This window comes from Labeo rohita, chromosome 14, assembly GCF_022985175.1.
Source record: "Labeo rohita strain BAU-BD-2019 chromosome 14, IGBB_LRoh.1.0, whole genome shotgun sequence".
NCBI lineage: Eukaryota > Metazoa > Chordata > Actinopteri > Cypriniformes > Cyprinidae > Labeo > Labeo rohita.
Window position 1 is genome coordinate 30,409,084 of NC_066882.1, and position 15,964 is coordinate 30,425,047.

At 36.5% G+C, this 15,964-nt stretch overlaps 1 protein-coding gene across 2 annotated transcripts in view; it reads right to left on the reverse strand.

Moving 5' to 3' along the window:
* The window catches only part of nlgn3a (neuroligin 3a), a 191,817-nt gene extending 177,935 nt beyond the window's left edge, over positions 1-13,882 (reverse strand). For both annotated transcript variants that reach the window (XM_051127619.1, XM_051127618.1), the window contains exon 1: positions 13,596-13,882. The gene's annotated coding sequence lies outside the window, so the exon portion shown is untranslated. The remainder of the gene's footprint in view (positions 1-13,595) is intronic.
* Positions 13,883-15,964: the final 2,082 nt, after the last annotated feature.

Consider the following 15,964-nt stretch of genomic DNA (forward strand, 5'->3'; position numbering starts at 1 on the left):
TTCCTAACGCTTAAAATGATTGTTGATTTAAATTCACTTTAACATAATACATTTAAAATAATCTACACAAAATTAATTGTATCTACAGTCTTATATTTGTTCCTGGTCTTACTGTGAATGATTCATCAGTGCAGGGTATTTCTTTCCGGATCAATCAATCAATCAATCAATCAATCAATCAATCAATCAGTCAGTCAATACACAGGTACAGTAATTAATACTATTCTAAAATGTCATGTAACATTCTGTATTGTTAGTTATGAATAGTACTAAAACAATACTTTTTATAGTACTTTGTGAGTGCAATGTCTATATTACCTCATTTTTAAAACTATAGGAACAATTGATTTTTTTTTCTGAAATTACTTTCTTTCCAAATTGAGTCCCAAACTATTCCTTCCCTTTTATAATTTATTATTAATGTTATTTTCCACAGAACCTTCCAGTTTCTTGTTCTCATTTAATAACCTGCTTCACTCAGAAATATGTCACTTAATGGAAATAACATAAGTTGTTTCATGTCAGCTTTAAATCTAAAATTAATATCATTTTTTAATGGCAAAATGAATAGTAACACTGTAACCATTTAATGGTTCACAGCAACTTAATACCGTATATTCAGTAGTGTGCGGTTTCATGTGTGGGTATATTTTGCTATCAATTTTTAGGTGAAACTACCTGAATTTAAAACAAGAATTCTTACGCTACACTTCACATAGTCCCATTTACTCACCACACTGCATGCAAAAATATAACAATATGAGAACATCCTGCCATCGCATCACCTGTTTGCACATGAAGAGGCTCATTACATCGTAGCTATCATCTTCAAAGCCTCTTTCCCCGTCCTCCATTTCACTTTTCTGTTTCGTAGCCTCTTCAGTCCCCTATTCATTCTCCATCTCCCATGTGCACCTACATATACTTGAGACGCCCTACGTGAGGTAAGCCGTACACATTATAGCCACAAGCTGCAAATGACACATTTGTTCAGATCAGTGGTGTGGTTGCCAGTGGCTTTAGACTACAATGCAATACCTGATTTCTGTTTTTGCAAATTACATGTTTCAAAGCAAGTGCTGATAGACTGATCAATTTAGCTTGATTCTGGCAAAGAAATTGCAGGATACACAATGCAGCCGGTCTGTCTGCTCTTTGGATGACAATTCAAACATAATCTAACGTTCCCCAGACACGTAGCGCTGTCTTTGCCAAGCAGACAGAGGCTTGGGAATTTCCCGTAATGACTCTATTTCCTTGTCTCCTTCACCCAGACCACTGTGACACTGACCCACAACGACAAATTCATCGCTGTACACTTCTTAGGGACTAAATCCAGCCGTCTATTTTTGAAATGACCTCAATTCTGAGGTAAGCTTCTATATGTGGCGATATTAAAGATTCAATATGCAGCAACGCAAATAACCTAATTAAAGAACCGACGGCTCATTAGGCAGTTTTATAATGCACACAAGAGCACTTTAAAGGAATAGTTCACCCCGAAATTACACTTCTATCATGATTTACTCACATTCATGTCATTCCAAAGCCTGTGGAAATTTCTTTATGCGAGACAATACAAACGTATTAAGATTTATTAAGAACAAAATATAAACAACAGTATTAGCATCATGGCATTCCAGGGAGGTAGGTTGATAATTGATTATTCATTTTTGGCATATGTTCTCTCTTTCTGTGATTTCATATTAAAATATTTTCCTAGGGAAATTTGGGGCACAAACCCATTTTCGGGTTGTGCCAAATTTAGGGCAAATTCTGGGCAGCTCGTCTCTCTAAAGATCATTCCAGCTAATCAGGGAAAACAAGAACACATTTCACACGTTCATTTACATGCTCTTGCTTGTGACAGATTAATGTCTCATTAATATTCTGGAATGTGTGCTCTTTATGCTGATATGGTCGTGTCGTCACAGGGGAATAGGCTACTCTAATAAGCAAGGTGGTTTTGGGAAGTGCACAGATGGGCTGTAAGCTCCGTAAAGGACAAGGACTGTCTTTAAAAAGGCCTTGCCAACCTGGCCTTAGTTAAAAATAGACTTCGGTAGAAGACACATCAGTGCTACCAGCCACAAACTATCAAGGAGTATGACAACTTTTAATAACTTTAGAGGCTCTTTATTAAAGACTGCGGGACTCTTTCATGGAATACGAGCCAAATTAATTCCAATGTAAATCAGTTGCAAAACCCTTGCAAAACAGTGTAAGAATTTATGATCATAAATCATAAACTGTTACAATGAATTGTCACATCTTCCTTCAGAAAAATGTGCTTTATGAAAAATGTGTAAATGCATACTTCTGTGAATTGGTATTGCAAACCCACCAGTTTTGAAATATTAGGAAAGTTAACTCTTTCCCCGCCATTGACGGAATTTTATAGATTTCTGTGTTTTCACTCTAATACATTAGAAGGCTCTATTAATAAAAAAATAATCTTTTGAAAGAGTACAGGATCAAAACTGCAACCAACTTTACAATTTTCAGACCACTTGAGATGGAATGACCTTATATTTAAGGTAAAATGAATGTACTCCATTAATGTCATGCTAGCATAAAATTAGGGTCAGTGTAATGATCAAAATATATTAATATTGCATGTGGAAGTGAAGTGAGTTATCATGCAGGCGAGGTTCTGCGTGCTTATCTCTGAGAATCTTGGAGGAACACCAAATAATTAAATATTAATACTATCATATGAATGGAGATTAGATGGTGTATACTTGATTCAATGAAGTCTACAGGTCATACTAAAGGTCGAAATTATTCATAATACTAGATTTCTACAATATCTCTGAAAAAAAAAACTATATAAAAACTATATATATATATATATATATATATATATATATACATACACAGACAATGTACAAACACAAAACACCATCATGGTAACACATACAACCATAAAATAACACAACACACATTCAAGCTGCAATAAGCAATTTTCCCAAAATGCTGCTGGACATTGTTGACATTTGAAATCAACCCAAACAAACACACCCTTTCCTTATTGCCCCACTTTCTGTCTAAATGGTTCCATAAAGAACCTTTAACATCCAAGGAACCTTTCTGTCTCACAAAAGGTTGTTTGTGGCAAATAAGGTTCTTCAGATTATAAAAAGGTAAGCAAGAATTGGTTCTTAAAGAACCTTTGACTGAATGGTTCTTTGTGGAACCAAAAATGGTTCTTCTATGGCATCGCTTGAAGAATCTTTTGAAGCACCTTTATTTTTAAGCGTGTAACCTCCCTGCTTCGAGTCAGTCTTGACCCCTGATCGCCAGTATGCAAGGTGAATGCATTAACAATGACGCTAAACAGCACATTTTCTAGCAGTCGTCAGCGCACCTCTTGAGATCAGGGGTTTGCCTGCACAAATCTCACTAGCTGGCCTGCTTTTACACACATGAATGCAAGAGTGAATGTCTGCTTATCATAGCAGACATGCAACAAAATAATGGTTCAAAAACAATAAAGCACAGATGATGAACGAATGACAAGCAAGCACAAATAATGAACGTACAGTACACAACAGTAAATACAAACAAACGTTTGTTGTTAGTAGCCAACGGCACAGCAGCTCTAAACAATCAATGAAACTAAAAACCAGTGTTATTCACATATGGAGAGGAATTTCCAGTGATGCTCTTCTGAGATTTTCTCTTTTGCATTGTCTAATCAGCAGTCTTTCGTCAAATCTCCCTCTTGCTTGTTCTTTCTCCTCCATATCATACGCCTGCTGATGCTGATTGGTTACATGTTTTACAGTATGCATACGAGAAACAGTAATAGCAATGATCACGTTAGCAGTTGTTTGACTTAGAAATCCAATTTATACAAGCAGTCAGATCTTCTGACAACTACAGAGAAATATCAGTGTATCTAATGCTGCAAATACGTCACGTAAACCCCCTGAATGCAGATGGAATCATGGGTTATTTTAACACATATTTACTTCAAAGGTCTCACCCTCCCACTTTTATCACAGCTGAGTAAGTGTTCAGTAAACAGTCTCTGTATGTGATGGAGTACAGGATTGATGTGTTGGGTAACCCTGCTGCCCACTGCAAACCAAGCAGCATGCATCTATCTGCACTCTCTAACCCTGGAGCAAATGGTCTGGCTGACCAGAGCTGGAGAGACTTCAATAATCCGCAGCATTACTGCAGCCGCTCACTCTCCATGAGCTAGCGTCTCAATCCGTTAACATACGCAAGACATAACGCTCTCATTTATCACCCTGTTTTCCACTTCACAGGGCCACCGTGCTTCAGCATACCCTGACCTTCTACTCTCAGCTCTTGTTTGACAAGGCTTGGTGGCTTTTGTATGTTAATTCCTCAGTAATGGGTTGTATGTACAACTTGACCTTGCTTGAAAACTCTGAATAGAAAAGAGGAGATGAAAATACAGTGGGACCCCAGCCGCAGACATGAAACACTGGGGTCTCTAGAACTCTTTGCCTAGGGTGAAAACCCATTACTGAAATTTATGTCACATACACAATCAAATAACATTGTCTTCAGAATCACACACTACTTGCTTTACTTCTTTTGCCTCTTCTTCTTTTCAAATTCGAAGAATTGGCTCCCTTTTAATTTATGATTTTACTTATTTATTTATTTATTTTTTATGTGATCTGTTTGCATCTTGTAAGCTGCTCCATGTTGACTGGTAGAGTTTAACTGGTTCAATACTGGTTCATAAAATAAAAAGTTTATGACTAGATTTATATTGGTGGAATTTCAAACATTCTGGATGTTCCTGTGAGATGCCTCGTACTTGCATATTTGGCAACATTTTTTAGACCAATGTAGACCAGTTTATAGTCCAAGTCTCACTATTAACTAGTTGCTTATTAGCATGTGTATCACTAGCATATTGGCTGTTTATTAGTACTTATAAAATAAAGCTTATTCTGCATGACCATATTTTAGAACCCACACCTAACCTTAACAAGCACCTTATCAAATATTAATAAGCAGCAAATTAGGAGTTTATTAAGGTCATAGTTAATGGTTAGTTAATAGTGAGAATTGGACCAAAAAATAAAGTGTGTTTGCATATTTTGAAGGGGTCATATGATGTTCCTAAAAAGAACATTATTTTGTGAATTTGGTATAATGCAATGTATTTACGTGGTTTGAGGTTTCTTGTGATTTGAGGTGCCTTGCCTTTCTGAAATGCATCGATTTTTAACAAAGCTCATCATTCTGAAAATGATGAGCTAGCTAACCAGTGCGACATGATTGGCCGAATACCTCAGCGTGTTACGGCCCTACCATGATGTGATGCCGTGTCCTGGCGCGACAAGACAAAAACAATAAAACCCTTTAGAAATGAGGCATTTGTTGCATCCAGTGAGGACATAATTACTGATTATAATGACTCATACTGTCTTTTTACATGTTTTACGCCACGCAACATAACACCATGTCTGCATTTGTGATCGTAGAAATGAAAAACAACAAGCACTACTCTACACTGCTCCAAACTCACGTTTTAATAGCCAGTTGCAAATTCTTAAATATAAAATGTACTTACAGGCTGTGAGTCAGAAGTGCAAGACTGTCCTTGCAAAGTTGGAATTGCCCCACTTTAAAGTGTGCACAGCTACTCTCCCAGGTTGAGAAAACAGTCCTCTGTAAAATGCGCTACACACACTCGAATATTTGCGTTGTACTGTTCTGGAACACTGTTGTAAATATAACTAAACCACTGATTTCTAGTTGTGTACTCATTTGGAAGGCCACACAAAGCACTTTCGCTTTCACAACGAAACACACAGCGTCTCCACAACATGGCGGCAGCTGCAACTATACTACAGTGAAAATAAAAGTTATGACTTTTTTCTTTGTGTATACATTTGGGCGCTGTTCTGCAAATCTTCCCACACCGTGACATAGACATGTGGGGGGCGTGTTTGAATGAGCTGTTTTAGGAAGGCGTGGCTGAGTCTTAACTTTTATAAAGAATATCTCTTTGGATTTGAGACTTGCAACTTTACAGATCTTATATATGCACGTACAGCTTGTAACACTCCAAAGACAAAGGAAAACATGAAATTGCATCATATGACCCCTTTCATTTGTTGTATGCTTTCTTATTTTTAAATCAGTTATGTACAATGCTTTCTTTAACAGTTTTTACTTTGTATCTATTATTGCTTTACTGTAGTATCATGTGTTTTGTGTTTGTGTAAGCAATAGCACTATAAGCCCATGTTTATTAGCTATGGGTCATGGGGGCGAAATCTTTAAATAAATGTTAAAGGAGTAGTTCACTTCCAGAACAAAAATTTACAGATGATGTACTCACCCTGTTGTCATCCAAGATGTCCATGTCTTTCTTTCTTCAGTTGTAAAGAAATGATGTTTTTGGGGTTTTTTTTGAGGAAAACATTTGAGGATTTTCTGCATATAGTGGACTTCTACGGTGCCCGCAAATTTGAACTTCCAAAATGCAGTTTCAATGCAGCTTCAAAGGGCTCTACATGATCCCAGCCAAGGAATAACGGTCTTATCTAGCAAAACAATTGTTTTTCCTAAAAAAATAAATAAATAAAAAAATAACAATGTATATACTTTTTAACCTCAAATGCTTGTCATGTCTAGCTGTGTGTGAACTCTGTGTGCATTCCAGTTCATGACAGTTTGGGTATGTTGAAAAACTCCCATCTCATTTTCTCCTCCAACTCCAAAGAAGGTCAAATGCCCTTAACAAAAAAGGTAAAATAGCGTCATAGGCTGATTTTGAAGTTGGCATGAGCTAGACAAGACCAGCATTTGAGTTTAAAAAGTATATACATTTTGTTTTTTGTTTTTTTTGTTTTTAAAAAGACCAATCTTTTTGCTAGATAAGGTTAAGGCTGGGATCGTTTAGAGCCCTTCGAAGCCGCATTTAAACTGCATTTTGAAAGTTCAAACTCACGGGCACCATAGAGGTCCACTATATGGGGAACATTACTCAAAAAACAATTTCTTCACAACTGAAGAAAGAAAGACAAGAACATCTTGGATGACAATGGGGTGAGTACATTATCTGTACATTTTTGTTCTGGAAGTAAACTCCTTTAAATACAAAGCAGCTTTTATTAGTTCAGCAATAATAGCATATTAATATTTTAGCATTTGACGTGATATATATGGCTAATACACCAAACTGTACATTTTCATGTACTGTACTTTTCATGTACTGTGCTGTACTTTTGTTCACACTGAATTTCTGGCAACCACAGCAGTCAGTTCTGAACTGTAAATTTAACAGGATTTTTTGTTACAGTGTGCTACCCATTAGTACCTTATAAAATTAACAAAAGGATGAAGAAAAGAACTGCTATTAAATCCCTAATGGTTGTGACCCACATATAGGTTTGATGGAGGCGTTCAGATGTGGCCCATTTGCGCTATTCTACATGGTGTTCCTGCTAGCAGCTTTTACTAAGCTCCTTAAAAGGCTGCCCCGAGGAATCAATGATAGCCTCTGGGAACAGCCTCTCAGGGCCTTATCTCTGTTCATTTATCCAAAGAACTCCAGCGCACAACGTCTGTGCTGTCCTTAACATCAAATAAATAAATAAATACATAGATACAACCTCTTCACCCTTCTGGTCTACAGTGTTGGGGAAAGTTACTTTTAAAAGTAATACATTACAATATTGAGTTACTCCCTAAAAAAAACTAACTACGTTACTTTTTTACTTTTTATGGAAAGTAATGTGTTACTTTACGTTTCCATTACTTTTTAAATCTGGGCAGGGCTTGATTGTTTGTTTTAATTATAAAAAGTTCTACTTTTGGCAGATGTAAAAGCCTTTTCTCACCAAAAACCTCAGGCTTTGAGAAAAGTAAATTCACGTCTGTACAGTAGACCGCAGAAGAAAAAAATGTCAACTCTTCAGCAATAAAAAAAGGAAAACAAATGTTAGATTATCTTTTTGCTTATTAGTATGGTTGAATTGGATCATCGAAGGTCACAGCAAAGACATTGGTTAATAAAATGGGATTAAATGCATAAAGGATATATGTATTATTTAACATATTTAATTATTGCAGGTTTGCATCATATTCTGAGCTGAATTTCACTGTTTTTATTAATTTTGAGGAATACTGAATCTGTTCTATGTGAGTGAGATGAATTAATGCATGTTCACATTTATTTTATAACTAACATCTTAAAATTTCTCTCAACATGAGGACAGGAGAGCTTTTAATCAATAAATGGAGGGAAAAGTAACTAGCGTTACTTAACTGAAAAAAGTAACTCAGATATTTTCTTGTCAATTAAAAGTAATGCGTTACTTTACTAGTTACTTGGAAAAAGTAAAAATAATATTATGTAACTCGCATTACCTGTAATGCGTTACCCCCAACACTGGTGATATATACATATTCAGAAAATTTTGAATGCTGCCATTATGGAGCTATCTCTCCCATTCTCTACACTCTCTCTTTCTTTCTTTCTCTGTGTCTCCAGATAGACAGAGCATGATGCATTTTTCGAGCCGACTCTTCTAAGCATGAAACAACCAATAGAGGCTCTCACTGCCTCTGTGTGTAATATGCTGTCATGCTGATTTAAGGTCTACTCTAGCACTGCTGTTTGAGTTTTATGTGAAATAATGACTGAACTAATTGAACCAAATGATGATGCAATCAATATTCTCTGTCAACAGCATACAGTTTCAATATTCTATAAATATTCTTTACAAAATATATGAATACTAAATACTCTGTAAGTATTCCAGATTCTTAGAATAAAAACTTCAGACACTGCAGTGATTCGACCACAGTTACGTGGAGAATACCTCTTTTTCTGTATGAAATTTTTTGAAATTTGAAATTGAATGTAAATTTCAAAATAAAGAAATGGCAAACTAACACTGAATTAAAACGTTCATTTTACAGTGTAATGAATATAGATCATTAGCCTAACTTTACAGTTTACAGCAGGTTGGTGCATTTATATAGAAATTAATTTCCATGTCTAATACTAAATGATTTTAACACAATTTATTAAAAGTTAATATATCTGACTAAGTTATTATAAGTTAACTATAAGCAAATAGCCCATCTTAAGATCAATCAATTCTTAAAATAAATAAATAAATAAATAAATAAAATGCTAACTGAAAGAAAACAAGTTGGTACAAAGATTAAATCCAATATTTAATGATAGACAGACACACACATTCTTCTTTTGGGACACTGTTATACCTTGTGTGAAAAAATGCAATATGCATTTTAATCCAATGCGATAACATTAACTAGCATTTTTAGGAAAAGGATTTTGTTGTTGTTGCCAAATGTCATCCTGTATATTGCTAAAAAAAAACATCATAGTTGACTTTGCTCTGCATCTCCTGATTTCCCTTTACTTCTGATACTGACCATGACTTTTAAAAAGACAGGCCTTCATTGTCTTTCCCAAGTCTGCATTCTGTTTTTTTTTCATGCCTTTCCCCTGTAACCTCACGCTTTTGATGCACCTTGCAACACGCAGTCATGTCAGTCGTATGAACCAAAGCAGAACCCTCACATTTGTATAACATTACAAAATAGCTGATGCAAGGTCATTTGTCCAACCCTTTGGTAAATAGAACAAAAATAAGGAGCCTGGAATAAAGGCGTCCTTGTCCTTTTGGAAAGTGCAGTGCTTTAGTCTGCTTTATGGGAGTATAAGAGATCTTTTGAGACAAGGTCAGTGGAATGCTGGCCGAGAACATTTAGATTCCATTCCTGTTGCTTTTTAGTGGCATCTCGCTTGCCAAGAGACTGATATGAAGTGGATATGTAGGCTTATCTTTTCAACAGGATTTTCCCTTTTAGCCTTTAAACAAATCTGTTTTCACACCACCTAGTTACTAGTTTATTCGAGAAGATTTGAATTACCTCACCAATTTTTTTGTTGCCTCCGACAAATGCCTAAAGCTCCTCTAAAAACCTTTTTCATTGAAGTAAGCCTGGACTGACCTGTCTGATTGACAGAAAATCTCAGCGGTTTTGTAGAGGACACAAGGAGACATTTTGAAAGACATGCGTGCAAAATACTGCTCAACATTAAATCTTTGAAATGGCTATTAAAGTGTGCATGTCTGTGTGCTTGATACAAATGCATTCACATGCCAGTTAAAGCACAAAGACAAACATTGTGTTGCACCTAGCACACACCAGCAGTCTTTTCAAAGGGCAATGGCAGCTCACATCCTGCAGACTGCCATTAAACTCAGCTCTGAATAAAAGCAAAAGGAATATGGAAGTTGAAATGATCTGTAAAATCAAGCCTATTATCTTTTTCTGCTATTTACGCTGGGGTTTGTGTATCATTGGGCTGGTGTTAAAGACAGGAAGTCATCCATTTTAGTTTAAAAGTATGTAGGCACTGTATTTGGGTAAGATCATAGACTAAACTAGACTAAAATAGGTATTGCTAGAGAAATGGTCAGCATATCGTGTATCAATATTTTGCACAGTCTGAACACACAGTGCCAGGACAAACATGTTCAAGTAAGTCCATTAAAAAAGCGGTGACTTCTGCCTGATGTCTTCATTCATTAAATTGCGTTTTTTTGGTTTGTTTGTTTATTTGTTTATTTGTGCAACATATTTATTGTAAAAAGTCAAAAATATAATTGAAATAAAAAATAACTGAAATTAAATTTCTGTAACTATATATAAATTGTAATTATTTGTCATGGTAGTATTTATTGCGCAAAGTTTTTTTTATAAATAACTTTATCCAGTGAGTATCCAGTTATACTCTTCTTTGATTTAATACATTACTGACAAAATTTTGTTTAATTGTCATGACAATAAAATTACAGTGCAAAACAACAACAATAATAATAATAATAATAATAATCACCTTTATTCATGTTTTATTAATAATAATAATAATAAATTCCTTTTTCTCTCCTGTTTTTTTATTTATTTTTTTTTTTTTTTAAATAATTTAATGACTTACTCATAAAGCTGTCAAATGTAAGCCTTCATTGTCTATCTGGAATAATATTAAATAAAATTAAATAAAATTAAATAAAATAAATGCATGAGTTTTTTCTCATTTCTAAAAAAGAAAGAAAGAAAGAAAACCCTTCAAAAAGATATTCATTCAGTTCAGATTCAGCAGATAAACTGACACAGAAAACCAGATCAGTTATCATTTGCGTTCTCTAGCAGGTTCTGCAGTACTTTGCGTTCAGACACTTTAAGCTGAAACACAGAGGCAGATGAATTACTGTCTTCTGAGTGACCTTCATCTGAGTGATGGCAATAGTCCAGTGTTTTTCAACCATGGAGGTCAATAAAGGTGACTCAGAGAACAGATCACATGATTTGATCTAACAGTGAAAGACTACAGTTGATGCTATGGGGCTTTTCTTGTTTTCTAATTTTCCAGTTCTGTTTTTAAGAATGACATCAGAGCGTTCCCATCATTCAGTGTATGAAAAATTGCAGTAACAATGAAAACAGGAAAACCCAGTAGCTAGCAATGATTTGTAGCAGAATATTTATTTAAGATATATTGACCATGATACTAAATCCCTTTGATCCTACATCAAACTGTGGGAAAGATGGAAGAGAGTGATTTTGTCAAATAGGACATTTTCCCGGATCTTTTGACGGTAATGCTACTAATAACCTTAACCCAAAATGGGGTTAAGTTTATTAGTTGTTATTAACACATATGTAGATCCAGGAACATGCCCTGCTTGACAAAACCATAGAAAACAGTCTTCAAAATAGGAGAAATTAAAATGTTACATAATACCTAATGCATTTTCGCTTCTCTTGAATTTTTCAGTGTATAAGACCAAACGTGCAGGCTATTCATGTACTGTAAATTGCTACAGTTGTTCTGGATTTATCTGATCTGTATGAAAAAGACCAGCCTGTTTCTAACAACTTTAACTTAAAAGCAGACATCTCATCGATGCAAAGAGCTCTGAACTTGGATGTGTCATTCAGAATGCATTTAAATCAGCGTCTACTTCAAAAATACCAGTCTACGAGGCCGAAATACAAATAAAGACATTGGTAGAGGGAGAAAATTCAAAAGCAGGACCGTGCATAATCCTTCAAGACACTAAATGCCAGAGCACATAAATAGGTTCTCTCCGTAAAAACACAAGATAAACCAGCGTGAATGGCAGGGCTACGGAATTAGGCTTTCTTTGGAGATACCATCCGCTTGGACCAATCACAATCACTAAACTTGCAGTGTGTTTTCTCACGACGAAATAAGCCTAACCCTAACCCAACTCCAGCCCTTCTCGAAGTGAGAGCTGAAATATGCTCTTCACTGATAGGGAATGGCAACAGCAATCCCTTTTAATACGTTGCCTTTACGGACAATTGCTTATTCACCAAATCACCATGACAACTCAGAGGCACATCTCTCTCTCTCTCTTTCTTTTTCTTTCTCTCTCTGCTTTGCAATTCAGTGCAAATCGTCTCCCAAGTCTTTTAAACTACAGTTTGACAGTCTAGTCCTTGAAATTAAAACTGCAAAGCCAATTGAGACTGTCTTCAATGAAAATATGAGAAGCCCTAACACCAGCCATTTTAACATGTCATAACATGAATTTTCAGAGCATTTTTGTTCGTATGAAACAACCAAACATTAAGACGATCTGTTGAATTTTCACACATGCACTTTTTATGAGCTCATATTAGTTGAGACTGTATGGCATATTTGTACTGAAGAAGTCGCCCAGCAGGACAATTTAAAAAGTGTAAATAAATAAATAAATAATTCTTAAAGGGAAAAGTGATCAGTTACACTGACTCTAGATATACATTGTACCTTATGCAAATATATGGAAATCTTATGAAATAAGTTTTAAAAACATGCATTTACATGCATATGTGCACATATCGCATGCAACATTTCTAAAACCCATGAATTCAACATTATTACTGTTATCATTATTCAACATGTCCAAATAAATGAGAAATAATTGCGAAATGTTGAAAATGAATTTACAATAACATATAAATCCAATCATCAGCTCGTAATGGAATCCACGCGTAACAAGAACGCAACATGGAAGACGCTTAAAATGATACGCCATCTGTTAGCGACGCGACGCGACAAAACTACGAAAAGCACCAAAAGGTTGCGGATGGAATCCTGACGTCGGTACCAAGTGGACCAATGAAAGACTTTTTATGCGAGCGACGGGACGCGACGCGACACTATTAGAAAGCTCCAACGCTGTCTCTTCTGCGCGCTTCTGGGGGCGTTCTAGTTGTGTCGCGTCGCTCGCTTCCAGTGCAGATGGGGTGTAACAAGTGCAAAGGATCCTCATCCTCATCTCCTGTTACTTTTACCGGCATCGCAGCCTGCCTAGTTCACTTCAACAAGCCCGCTTCACATATTCTTCATCTACGGAACTGCACATCTCCACACCACAGACGCAAGGAACACTGAAGTTCACCCAATTGTTAAGTGGCAATCCTGACACAACAGATATTGGGATAAAACATATAGCGGTGCGTAACACCGCTACAGTCCGTTCGTATGGTGACTAATAACTTCTCCTCACAAACAAGCATTATCCTCACAAACAACTCACCTGCTTTGGTGAAATATCAAATCCCCCATTCCTGGTATTCCTGTTCCCTACAAAAAAGAAGCCGTGATGCGTGTGCGTTAGTGGTAATCCGTGGTAGTTGTGTTAAGATTTCCTCCCACCGCTCTTCATGCAATTCGTGTGACCTTTTCCAGCGAACGCATCCTTCATCCTGTACACTCCAGTCACATTCTCGTGTTTTTCCTACGCGTATGATCCTGATGCTCTGGTCCTGCGTGTTCGTGAGCTCCCCACACGAGCTTCACGAGTGCGCGCTGCGCGGACACGCTTGAGTGTTCGGGAACGCCAGCACAGGCGCGGGTTACTAGGAAACCGAAAAGCGCACACACATGCTGCATGCAGGAGAAAGGGGGTGTGAGTAACCCTGCTTTCCAGGACATCTATAGAGAGCTTTTTTGCTATTGAATTATGTGAATTGCATTTCCACAATATAAAACCAATAAGGCCATATAAAAAAAAGAACAGAATAACAAAATAACAAACACTAAAGCAATCTCATTACGGCTAATTGATGTGTGCCTTGTAAGGGAGCCCAGGGCTAGATGTAACAGTCTGTACTTGTGGAAATATTTTTTCTTGGTAGATTTCTTTTTGAAAGAAAATGTCTATATATACCATAACCTAGTAGTTACTGCAGTGGGGCATGTTGTCACAATAACAATCTGCCATTCATATCTATTCATTTTATTTATTTATTTATTTACTGTAAAAAAATAAAAAAAAATAAAAAAAATCTTTGTTTTGGACAGCAAACATTGTCAATATGTAAAACAAATGTGACTGCTTGCCCTGACTCCAATTTTTTTTTTTTTTTTTTCTGTAGGACAATTAAACATTTGCCCTCTAAACTCCTTTAATGTGTTTGATATTTTAAATATTAATTTGTTTATTTCTTGTCAATGATGTACTATACCAAAATATATACTGTAATTAAGTACAATTTATTTTATTTCATCATAATGAAACAATATTAATGGAGGATTAAAGCAAAGAGGAATATAGCTCACAAGTTTATTATATACAAATCTGTGCAACAAATACTACTAAAAAATAATTACAATTGAAATGATATTACATTAAATTTATCAGTTATATCAATTTATTTCAGTATTTATTTCATGAAATATGTTGCACAAAAAAAAAAAAAAAAAAAAACAAACAAAAAAACATATGACAACTTCCCTATGTGACAGCCACCCTTACACTGCAGAAACATGTCCATTATAAGGTGGGTTTTGATGTTGGGTTTAAATGTTGGGTTTTAATGATATGTATTCAAGAGAGTGCCATTACATCCAGATCACTTCATTTCACTCCTGTTCTATGATTATATAAATGCTTGCTTTTTTCAATTTACATATTTATTGTTTATAAATCTGGTGGGAACATCCCAGAAATCTCATTGCTCAGTTTATTCACGAACGAAGGCAAATTCTGCCCCGAGCGGCCCATGAAACGTTTGATTGGCGGGATGCAGACAGGTGATCAGCGTTAGAATTCCGAGCAGTCGTTGTCGACTCGGTGACTGGGCAACCGGAGCGCCGAGATTAAAGTCATTTGGATCTGAATGGCTGCTATAGTTTCCTGGATAAAACAGTAATTTAATCATTGAATGAGAATGCTTGCGCAGGCCATGTGTGTAAACACAATTGCTCAAGGGAAAAAGGACTGAGAATTCTCAGTGTGCGAGCTTTAATCGCCAAAGTGGAGCTTTTCCGGCCTTTATATTTTCCTCCAAAAGGACTCGCGCCACTTAAAGCGTGTTTGTTGCTGTCGCCTAACCGCAAGTCAGTCATCGGAGAGCTATTATGTATATTTCTGCATATTTTGTTCTGTCATTTGCGCTCTACTTTAGTACCTCGTGTGATTTCAAGCCTTCTGTCTCTATGAGGCTCTGCGGGGGTTTGAAAAGAAGGTGTGCCAAAGGTGACACCAAGGGATTTTCCTCTTTCAAAAGCAGCGGAAAGCGACAATAGAGCAATTCATTACAGCACACACATCCCAATGAACCAGCATTTTACTCGGCGGTGCATTTCACAGAGGTTCTGCGTATCAAGCGCGCATAGCGTAACACAAACTGATCCTTGGCTCTCCCTTCGTCTAAAAAGAGGAATTAGAGCATTGGATCCCTGGTGTTTTTCATCCTTCTCCCCCTTTCCGAGTATGTTTAATGACAGCTGGGAATTCGCTTCGACCCAGCCCCTTTACAGAGAGAGCTAATTAGCAGGTTTCCTCCTGTCTGTGGTGCCACCAGATGGATTCCCAGAATGCAACCTGCCAATGTCAGTGAGCAGGGCTTCGCAGGTGGATCCAGTAGACTGGGACTGCCTGAAAATGGACTTCTGCACTGC